Source organism: Podarcis muralis, chromosome 7 (assembly GCF_964188315.1).
Source record: "Podarcis muralis chromosome 7, rPodMur119.hap1.1, whole genome shotgun sequence".
Lineage (NCBI taxonomy): Eukaryota > Metazoa > Chordata > Lepidosauria > Squamata > Lacertidae > Podarcis > Podarcis muralis.
In genome coordinates, this window is record NC_135661.1 from 30,492,533 (window position 1) to 30,503,595 (window position 11,063).

Here is an 11,063-nt window from a genome sequence, read left to right on the forward strand (position 1 = left end):
CTCAGAAATTCATTGCTTCATAGAAGCACATTACTCTATTGCCAAAAACAGTTTCATTGTGCCAGCATCCATTCTGTTACAATGTCCTTTGTAGTCAATAATCACCACTGTACATAACTGCTTTGCTTTACAATGGATCATAAAGCTTCAGGAAAAATTCTGAAGGAAAAGGTTCCAAGGTAGCACGAGGGAAAATATTCTGCGGGTTGTAATGGCTAAGAAATCCAATTTACATTTAAGAACTTGAATGGTGCTTCTCAGACTGTTTCTACTCTCAACTCTTTTTGTCTAAATAGCTGTATGAGGCTTGATAATTTGTTTTGTGAGGAAAAGGCCAGAAGCTGTGCTTTTTTATTTTGAAACAGGCTCCAAGAATAGCCATACACACAGAGAGAGGATTTTCACCTCCTCCATTGGTTTCACGGTTAGGTAGTTAGCAAAAATCACTACAACTCTTCTACTCAGAGCAAATTTACCTTGAATTAAAACTCACTGAAATCAATTGTACATGTGATCAGTCTATGGCAGTTAAGTCGAAGAGCAAACATCCCACCATGACAACCCTCTTCAAAATCATGGTCAAAATTTAGAACTTTTCCTGATGTTCAAAAAGCTAAAATGCTTTCATTATGGAAATACCACCCAAGCTGCTTGAGCCTGCCAGAATGTGGGTTCTTATGTGACAGCCTAATTCTTAATCCCAGTTTCCAAACCAGAATCAACAGATGGTGTCACTGTTATCCAAGGATTCCTCTTCCTCTTCCTCCTCTGTAGAAACCAGGTGCACTTTCTTGGGACCTGTGCCTGCTTAAGAAAAAAGCACATTATGCATAGATCTAGAAAAGCTAATTTTCAGTATTCTAGTACAGTTTAACATGCCACTTTGAAGAGAGGGTCTTGCCTGGTTCTTAATGGCTCTGGGTGCTATACGACAAAAATACTGGCTGGTTTTACATTATGAATATAGGGTGTGGGGAAGGTGGAGGTTTCACCTTTTCCCAGATGAAATCCTGACAAAAAATGGTCTCCCCCGCCCCCACAAGGCTTTGACTCTTTAACACCAATGGGTGTTTAAAAAAGGAAAAGCCTTACAGGAGACCGCAATGTTCATGTCTGTGTGTAAAATGTAGATCAGTTGCGAGTCAAGGCCCTGTCCCCCGCTTTGTGATGGAATAAAACACATGGACACAAGTATTTTGGGTTAATTGGCTAAAAAAAGGCCACAACTTGATTGGTTACAGAATGTGAGTGGTATTGGCTTAGGCATTGGATCTGAACAGACTATACTTGACTCCTGTCCGCTCTGTAGGAAGTCACACAAGGGTTAACAACCTGTAGGGGGAACTTGTTGATGCAAATCAACTGGAAGATTTCCCCTAATCACTGGAGGGTAGTGCCATGGCCCTAGCCACCACCTGGGCTTTGGACAGGAACCACGACCACTGGATTCCTTTAATGGAATACCCTTCAAAGGGAGTTGTAGGTGATGGCCACAACCTCCCCTCCAACACATGACTCATGTCATTGAATCTGTCTGTAGGCAGGCAGGCCCCCATGAGCAGGAATGAGCAGCATATTCTCTGGCTGGGAAGCCATGGGCTTCCATGGCCAAATGCATCACTGATGCCGGGCGAGGTGGGTACCATCCCGATATATCAGGAATGTGCTAGAACCAGGGGGCCTAAGGTAAGGGTATCTCCTGGTGTCGTTTGCAGGGCAGGGACCTTATGTTCTGATGCTGCGAGCTGAATAAGGGCGCTTTCCCCCCTTTGGTCAGTCTTCTATTGATGGATGCAGCCCAGCAACTCAGCACTAGATAAATTTACGTCTTCCAAACGAAGCCCCCTAGAGGAGTATCCCGGCTCAACCTTGTTAACTACGCCCACTCTTAGGGCGCCAAAGAGGGCAACAGAGAAAGCGTCAGAGTACAAGCGAGATACATATTTCAACCGACAAATTATCATCTATCTATCATCTATCTATCTATCTATCTATCTATCTATCTATCTATCTATCTATCATCTATCATGTATTTGGCAAAGAGTGATGAACGTATTAGGCCTACAACCTACACCACTTGGTATCTACCACCTGTACCTATCCTCAATCGCCCTGTGGACTACGAATTCAACATGAGGGTCCGTAAAATAAATGGATTTACTGAAGAAGGGAATATCGGCTGACTGCATCCTTAAAGTCTTAGCCGCACGCCCCAGGTCACGCAGGTGTACAAAGTATTGAAGCACTTGGACTGTTGGGGGGGCAGACTATGCCCAATACCTACAAATTTTACCCGATATGATATAAGATCAGACCAGGTCGTCTTCTAAGACCTAACAGTTGAAGGCGCCACTGAGGCCATACTCCCTCCATCACTTCAAGTTTGCAAGGTTCCAAAGATGCTCAGGGAATGGGTCCAGCAGCAGTTGCGCCTCTGGTGCTAAAGAATGGAAGCGGTCCATCTTCTTGGAACGTGGCGATTGCTTTGCCAGGACACTGATGACAGCTTGATTATCAGTCCAAAAGCCAATGCAATGATCTCTGAAGTCCACCATCTAAAGGTGAACTGCCCCTACTAAGAGAAAAAAACTTTAAAAAGGTTTAGACGCGTGTAATAGTTACCATACCAGCTTGATGCGCACACCAGCGTCCTTTGAAAAAAACACCAAAGCCCAGAGATCCCACCACGTCTGATTGAACCTGAAAATCTGTAAACAATTTTGAATTGTCCTGCCAGGTGGATACCCCAATATAATGATCCAGTAGGTAAAGCCAAACCCTGAGGGAGGACCATGCATCTGCCTTTGTCTTTAATAGTTATTTAAAAGAAGACAGCACGTTATGAGGGGTAACAAGCTCATATCTCTAACATGCTTCGGTCTGATTAATGAATGCATGAAGGGTTTAATGTCATAGAGTGAGCTGCCCTGGCAGGCTTAGTCAGGTCTCTTCTCCTTGCAATGGGAGGTAGGTAATCAAGCACAGTGTTCTCCCTCAGTTTCCCTTAAAAGTTCAGCATGCAATGAGGTTTAAATCTGACCAATGGAGAGTTTGTAAACTATTATTATTACATTACCAAACGTGTGCTAGGGGAGTTTAGGAACTCATAAGATCTAACATCCTTATACAGTGGTGCCTCGCAAGACGAAAAGAACCCGTTCCGCGAGTCTCTTCGTCTTGCGGTTTTTTCGTCTTGCGAAGCAAGCCCATTAGCGGCTTAGCGGATTAGCGCTATTAGCGGCTTAGTGGGCTTAGCGGATCAGCTGTTAAGCGGCTTAGCGGCTAAGCGGATCAGTTGATAAGCGGCTTAGCGGATCAGCTGATAAGCGGCTTAGCGATCAGCTGTTAAGCGGCTTAGCAGATCAGCTGATAAGCGGCTTCGCAGCTTAGCGGATCAGCTGTTAAGCGGCTTAGCGGATCAGCTGATAAGCGGCTTAGCGATCAGCTGTTTAGCGGCTTAGCGGATCAGCTGTTAAGCGGCTTAGCGGCTTGGGAAGGGGGGGGGGAGGAAAAAACCCCTGCAGGAACTCGCAAGACATTATCGTCTTGCGAAGCAAGCCCATAGGAAATTCGTTTTGCGAAGCACCTCCAAAACGGAAAACCCTTTCGTCTAGCGGGTTTTCCGTCTTGCGAGGCATTCGTCTTGCGGGGCACCACTGTATTCCCCATAGTTTACTTTGCTGCATATTTTGTGCAAATATATGCTGGGGTTCCTTCAACCAGAAGTGTATTTCCCCCAAACCTGGATCTTGGCATCCAAGAATACTCATTTTATACAGTGGTGCCTCGCAAGACGAAATTAATTCGTTCCGCGAGTTTTGCGGTCTTGCGATTTTTTTCGTCTTGCGAAGCACGGTGTCGGGAAAGTTTTGGAAAAGCTTCAAAAATCACCAAAGTCTTTAAAAACCTCAAAAAAGGCTACCACACCGCGTTCTATGAGTTGCTCCTCGAAGTCAAGTCGCAACTGTATTAACGGTGATAAGAAAAAGGAAACAAACTTGCAAGACGTTTCCGTCTTGCGAAGCAAGCCCATAGGGAAAATCGTCTTGCAAAGCAGCTCAAAAAACAAAAAACCCTTTCGTCTAGCGAGTTTTTTTGTCTTGCGAGGCATTCGTCTTGCGAGGTACCACTGTACCTATGTTCCCCCTTCCCAACCAACACACTTCACCCCTGTAGCAATACCTAATAAAGTATGTTGGCTAAATTTTATACTTATGGTAAAGCTGTTAGTGGTACCTGAACCCTGATAACTAATGAATCTGATCACCCATTTTCAGAAGCAGCATGTATCAGGCTTTCCTTTGCGGGTAAATATCACCAGAGAATTATGATGTTTCTGTTACAATTTACAAATACAGTGGTACCTCGGGTTACAAACACCTTGGGTTAGAAACTCTGCTAACCCGGTAGTACCTCGTGTTGAGAACTTTACCTCAGGATGAGAATGGAAATAGCGCGCTGGCGGCACAATGGCAGCGGGGGCCCCCATTAGCAAAAGCGTACCTCAGGTTAAGAACAGTTTCAGGTTAAGAACGGACCTCCGGAAAGAATTAAGTTCGTAACCCGAGATACCACTGTAGAGAGTAGGTAGAGAGAAACAGCATAGCTTAAAAACATTAGAACACCCTTGTGGACCAGGTAATGGTCCACCACTTTATATTTTATTGTGGCTAACAAGATACCAAGGGGAATCTTGCAGGAGGAACCTAAGCCTAGAGGGGAACAGCAGTGTGTATCTTGTGTTGTAAATGGCAGTTCAAGGTCACGTGGCTGGCCAAAATGGCAGCCACCTAAGCCCTGCCTGATACCACAGCCCACAGAGCCATGCTGAAAAGGGGGGGGGGGGATGAAAAAGTGAAGCCACAGTGAACTAAGCCCAACACGTGAAGGCAATGCACAAACATGAGCCAAAGCCCCCAAAGAAATCAGGACAAGGTGTGTGTGTGTGTGTGTGTGTGTGTGTGTACACACACACACACATATATACAGAGTATTTCTTCTTCTTCTTCTTTTTCTTCTTCTTCTTCTTCTTCTTCATTGAATTAAGGTTAAATAAAGATATGCACTACCAAGAAAAGGACACACACTAATATAATATAATGTTAGTTACAATCAAAAGAGTTTCTCATGTAGCACAGGGGTGTGTGGAAGCACGTGCCCAAAGCAACATGGCAACAAGAAAAACAGAGGCCACGTGTCCCGTCCCAAATAGTCGCTGGGAAAGCTTGGCCACGTGGTGTGCTCAAAATGGCTGCCAGCAGCAACACGCTGTTCACCAGAGGAAGCACAGACAAACTGCAGCCCCAACACACCCAAAAGTAACTCAGGAAATCTGAATCGACCTACTGCCGATACCAGAATAGTCAAGGGACCTCGGCAACAAAACAAAACAAAAACCCAGCAAAATTACCCCCTTATGTACCATAAAAAGCTAAGAGGCTTTAGTGCCAGACAGCTGATCCCCAGGCCTGAGCCTATTTAAAACGCACACTGCCCCTTTAAGGAGAAGAGATACCCCTGCAGAATAGAGTAAATGAAAGCGATTGATTTCCCTGTCTAGAATGGAAGGTGGGGAAGCTGACTGAGCCAGGCACCTGCCCTTTAGCAGACACCCCACCATTTAATTAAACGCGCACCAACTGAAGGGAAGCAAACACCCGCTGGGACAAGTCAAGGCCAACAGAAAAAAAATCAAGAAATAAGGAGCAAGGCACCTGCTGCTTTGAGAAAGGAAGGAAACTGAGAACGCACAAAGAACCAACACACACTGGGCAAGCCGAGAGGAGACTGTAGTGGGCAAAGCATGCAAAGTTCCTGAAGTGTTGGAAATAAAGTAAACAGATCGGAGTTTGAACTTAAAGGACAGGAAGTTGTGGAGGACAACTAAGTGTTTGAGAACAACGTCCCCCTCTCCTCCCTCTCCCCTTAGGTGTGACGTGGGTGGACTGAGGGGAGGACGGACTGGAAAAAGAAGCCAGGTTCTGAGAAGACTAATTAATACCTTTGGAGTGGTACTCCCCCCCCCCAGGGAACTCAAAGTGGATTAATTGATGCCGTTGGATTGGTGTTTCCCCCAAGGAATTTAAAGATCGTATGGTGGACTTGTAACCCCCCTGGTGCTTGTACATGTACACGACTTAGTTAGATTAGACAAGGGGTACAGTACCTCGGTGGGCGTCTGCTTTTCTCTCTTTCTTTTTCGGCTTTCTTTTCCTTTCTTTTCTTTTTTTTTTGCAGGGAAGATAGGAGAAGGGGTTGGGAGGAGGGGAGGAAGGGGTAGACAGAAGAAGACAACAAGAGGAGACAAAGGGGGAGTTCTATAGATTATGATGGGGAAGGATGGGAAGGAGCTAAAGAAAGTGGGGGGAACTCCGGGGGAAAGAAAGACATCGCGCCAGGAGGAAATTAAAGACCTAGATAGCCTATGGACTAAAATAAAGGAGGAATTTAAACAAAATGAAACATATATGGAAAATAAGTTGGGGGAGATGCATGACTTGATAGATAGAAAAATAGAGGAGGCAGTAGGAGAGCTCTCATCCAAAATTCAAGATTTATCAGTAAAGTCTAAAACAATTGAGGAATCTAACAAAAAATTACAGAAAGAATTGAGGGAACAGAAAAAAGAGACAGGGAGGATGAGGGAAGAGCTGAGTGAACTAACTAAAGCGCAGGATAAGATTTGGGATGACCTCGCCATGGCTGACATGCGACAAAAACAGCTCCATTTAAAATTTAGAGGCGTAGTAGAAGAAAGAAATGAGGATGTTAGAAAGAAAATGATTAAGGAGCTCGCTAAATGGCTGGGTCTGAAAGAGGAAGAGATTGCGCCAACGATAGACAATGCATTCAGAATGTCTAAACCACAACATCTAAAAATTAATAAATTTTTGGGTGACTGTCTGGTGATATTCAACTCCCTAGAAATGAGAAACTTAATCCTAAGGACGAGCTACCGCAATAAACTTAGAATAGAAGGGAGGCCTATTATTATTTACAAAGAAATTCCAATTAGATTATTACGAAAAAGGGAGCGCTACAGGCAAGTGGTAGCTGTCTTAAATAGAAATGGAATACAATTTAGGTGGGAGTTCCCTGAGGGGATTACTTTCTTTTATAAAGATAAGAAATTCAAACTGACTGACACACAGGAAACAGAGAAGTTCTTGAGAAGATATGAAAAAGAGCTGGGAAGAACAGAGTATAGAGTGCGGGAGAAGGATGATGTGAAAGGGAACGGTCGGGAAAGGGAGGATGAAAGGGAGGGGAGTGCGAAAAACCTAGGAGAGAGGGGGTTAAACCCAAACTCAGGAGATGAAGATGAAGATGCCGCAGTGGGAGAAAGGGCGGTGGAAGGGGAGAGGCTCCAAGGATTTTAATTTGAGATCTAATTTGAGGTAAAGTAGTAGGAATACCCAAACAACACTGGACACTTTAAAATTTTTATCATGGAACGTGAATGGACTGAATGAGAAAGCCAAAAGGAATAAAATTCAAAAAGCTTTGAGAAATAAGAAATGTGATGTAATCTGTTTTCAGGAAACTCATATTGCAAAGAGACACAGACATATTTTGGTGAATAAAAAATTGGGAGTAGAATTTGTAAACTCGGACGTAAATAAAAAAAAAGGAGTGGCAATATATGCGAAAGAAAGGTGGGAACCAATACAAATTTGTAAAGATGAGGAAGGTAGAATACTAGGTATCCAATTAAACTTTCGTGGGGAAAGAATTAACGTAGTGTCGGTATATGCTCCGAATACTAATAGAGCGGAGTTTTTTGGAAATCTCGAAAGTATGTTACTAGAATTGGAACCCTATAAGTTAATCTTGCTGGGAGACTGGAATGGGGTGCCCACACCGAGCCTGGACAGAAGTGAGAATCAGAGAAATGCAAACAGGGGGAAGCTCCCTAACTCCTTTAATGAGCTAGTGGAAAATTTAGATTTAATTGATATCTGGAGACATCAAAACCCCACTACTAAACAGTTCACCCATTACTCAGAGCCCCACCAGAGCTGGGGCAGGATCGATCAGATATGGGTGACTAGGGCTCTAGCATGGAGAGTTAAGAGATGTGAGATACAACCTAGGACTCTATCAGATCACTGCCCCTTGATTCTGGAAATTAAAAATGAGTCGAAAGGGCAAGTTAGGTGGAGGATGAACGAATATCTATTTGAAAATGAGGAGGTGCTAGACATGGCCAAAAAAACCTTGAGAGAGTATTTGGAGATAAATTGGAATAGAGATACCCCAATAGAGTCGGTATGGGATGCTGGTAAAGCAGTCTTAAGGGGCTTCCTAATACAGCAAAACAGTCTTAGAAAGAAGCTAAGGGAGAAAAAGAAAGAAGGTATCTTGGCCCAATTGAGAGACTATGAAAAGAAACTGGCCCTAAACCCGACAGACGAAAGGATTAATCAAGCGATGAAGGTGCTGCAGTCCCAATTCTCAGCAATTCTGAATCAAGAGGTAGAACAGAAAATTAAATTTACAAGACAGAAATATTTCGAGTCGGCTAATAAAATGGGGAAGCTACTTGCATGGCAGCTTAGGAAAAGAAAGAAACAAAATGTGATTAACAAATTAATCATAGATGAGAAGGTGATAGAGGATCCAGAGGAAATTGAAAACAGGTTTGTCACTTTCTTTGAAAAACTGTATGAGAAAGGAGAAGAGAATAATATAGAAATAGAGAGCTATCTAGAACAAGAAGTAGGAAAATACTTTACAGAAGAGGACCGTACACAAATAAATAAAGAGGTGACAGTGGAAGAGGTCAGGGATGCCATTAATAAAATGAAGAACGGGAAGTCTCCTGGTCCGGATGGCTTACCCGCAAAATACTATAAAAAACTGATAGATATGTTGGCGCCGGTCTTAACGGAAATAATAAATAATATTTTCCAAGAAGGGAGGATCCCCAGCTCCTGGAAGGAGGCGTATATTACGTTAATCCCTAAGAACGAAAATGAAAAGGCAGATCTAAAAAATTATAGGCCAATTTCACTTCTAAATTGTGATTATAAGATCTTTACGGATATCATGGCAAGTAGGCTTAAAAAGTTGTTAAATAGATATATACATAGAGACCAAGTGGGATTCCTCCCAGGTAGGCAGCTGAGGGACAATGTCCGCCATGCTTTAGATATTATCGAATACTTGGAGGCAAGACCTGACATACCAGCAGCCCTCATTTTCATAGATGCAGAAAAAGCATTCGACCGTGTCTCCTGGGAATTTTTGATACAAAATCTTGAAAAGGTGGGAATAGGGGGCCCCTACCTGAAGGGTATCAAGGCGATCTATACAGAGCAGCAGGCCAGGCTGATTATTAACAACAATTTGACTAAATATTTTCCAATTATGAAAGGTACAAGGCAGGGTTGCCCCCTGTCACCCTTACTGTTTATTACGGTGCTAGAGACGGCAGCAAATAAAATAAGAGCAACCCCGAACATCAGGGGAATAAAAATTGGCGAGAAAGAATATAAATTAAAGGCCTACGCAGATGACCTGGTCCTATTCTTAGAAAACCCAGTTGAAAGTATTAGCAGAGCGGTAGAACTTTTGGAAGAATTTGGCAGATTGTCCGGATTTAAGTTAAATAGGGGGAAAACTAAAATATTAATAAAGAATCTGACAGAACAGGAGAAACAACAGTTGGAACAACAAGTAGACTTAAAAGTAGTAAATAAAGTGAAATATTTGGGAATATGGCTATCGCCAAAGAATATTAACTTGGTAGAGGATAATTATAATAAGCTGTGGAAAGAAATTAAGAAGGATATGGATACCTGGCGCAGATTGAATCTATCATGGACCGGGAGGATGGCATCGATCAAGATGTGTATTCTCCCAAGATTGCTATTTTTGTTCCAGAACTTACCAGTCATAAAAGGTACCGCCTGCTTTAAAAACTGGCAAAGGACCCTGACCAAATTTATTTGGCGGGAGAAAAAACCCAGGGTGAAACTTAAATACCTGATGGATTCCAGGGAAAGAGGTGGTTTTGGGGTACCAAATCTAAGGCTTTACTACGAGGCGGCATGCCTACTTTGGATAAAAGAATGGGCCATTTTGAAGGACACAGATCTATTAGATCTGGAAGGATTTGATTTAAGATTTGGGTGGCATGCCTACCTCTGGCAGGAGAAGGATAAAGTTCATAGAGGCTTCCATAATCATATAGTTAGAGGGTCCCTTCTAGAAGTCTGGAAAAGGAAGAAAAACTTGATTGAACATAGTACTCCTTGGTGGCTCTCACCTGTAGACATTATTAAGATAAAGAAATTAAATATGATAGGCAAAAGATGGACGTATGAGGATCTTCTAATTAAATCGGAAGAAGGGTGGAAGCTAAGATCGTTAGATGAATTGAAAGAGGAAATTAAGGACTGGTTTTACCTTCAACAAATCAATGCAGTATGGAGTGAACATAAGAAAATAGGTATGGGGGCAAATAAATCTAGATTTCAAGTGGAGATTCTGGAGAGTAACAATAAATTACTCTCCAAAATGTATAAACAATTACTAGAAAATGAAAATAAGGAAGAGATGATTAAAGATGTAATGATCAAATGGAATAAAGACTTAGGATATGAGTTAGGATACGACAAATGGCAAATTTTGTGGAAGAAGGGTATGAGATTTACTGCGTGTGCAGATCTATGTGAGAACCTATATAAGATGATGTATCGTTGGTACCTGACTCCAGCAAGAATAGGTAGAATGTATAGAACAGCAGATAATACTTGCTGGAGGTGTAAAGACAAGGTAGGGACCTTCCTCCATATTTGGTGGACCTGTGAGGAAGTGAAGGGCTTCTGGGGACAGATTTATGAGGAGTTAAAGAAAATTCTGAAGTATAATTTCCCCAAGAAACCAGAAGCGTTTCTCCTAGGGGTGATTGGGGAGGAAATAAAAAAGACAGACCAGACCTTCTTCCAATACGCCACCACTGCAGCGAGGATTTTAATAGCAAAGAAATGGAAGTCTGACGAAACACCCACAATGAGAGAATGGCAGGTAAAATTGTATCAATACTTGGAATTGGCAAG

The 11,063-nt window shown here is 42.7% G+C and overlaps 1 protein-coding gene across 1 annotated transcript in view; it reads left to right on the forward strand.

Annotated features, from left to right (window-relative positions):
• SLC7A9 (solute carrier family 7 member 9) overlaps positions 1-1,968 on the forward strand; it is a 54,017-nt gene extending 52,049 nt beyond the window's left edge. The window contains exon 15 of the transcript XR_013393602.1: positions 1,716-1,968. The gene's annotated coding sequence lies outside the window, so the exon portion shown is untranslated. The remainder of the gene's footprint in view (positions 1-1,715) is intronic.
• The last annotated feature ends 9,095 nt before the right edge of the window (positions 1,969-11,063 follow it).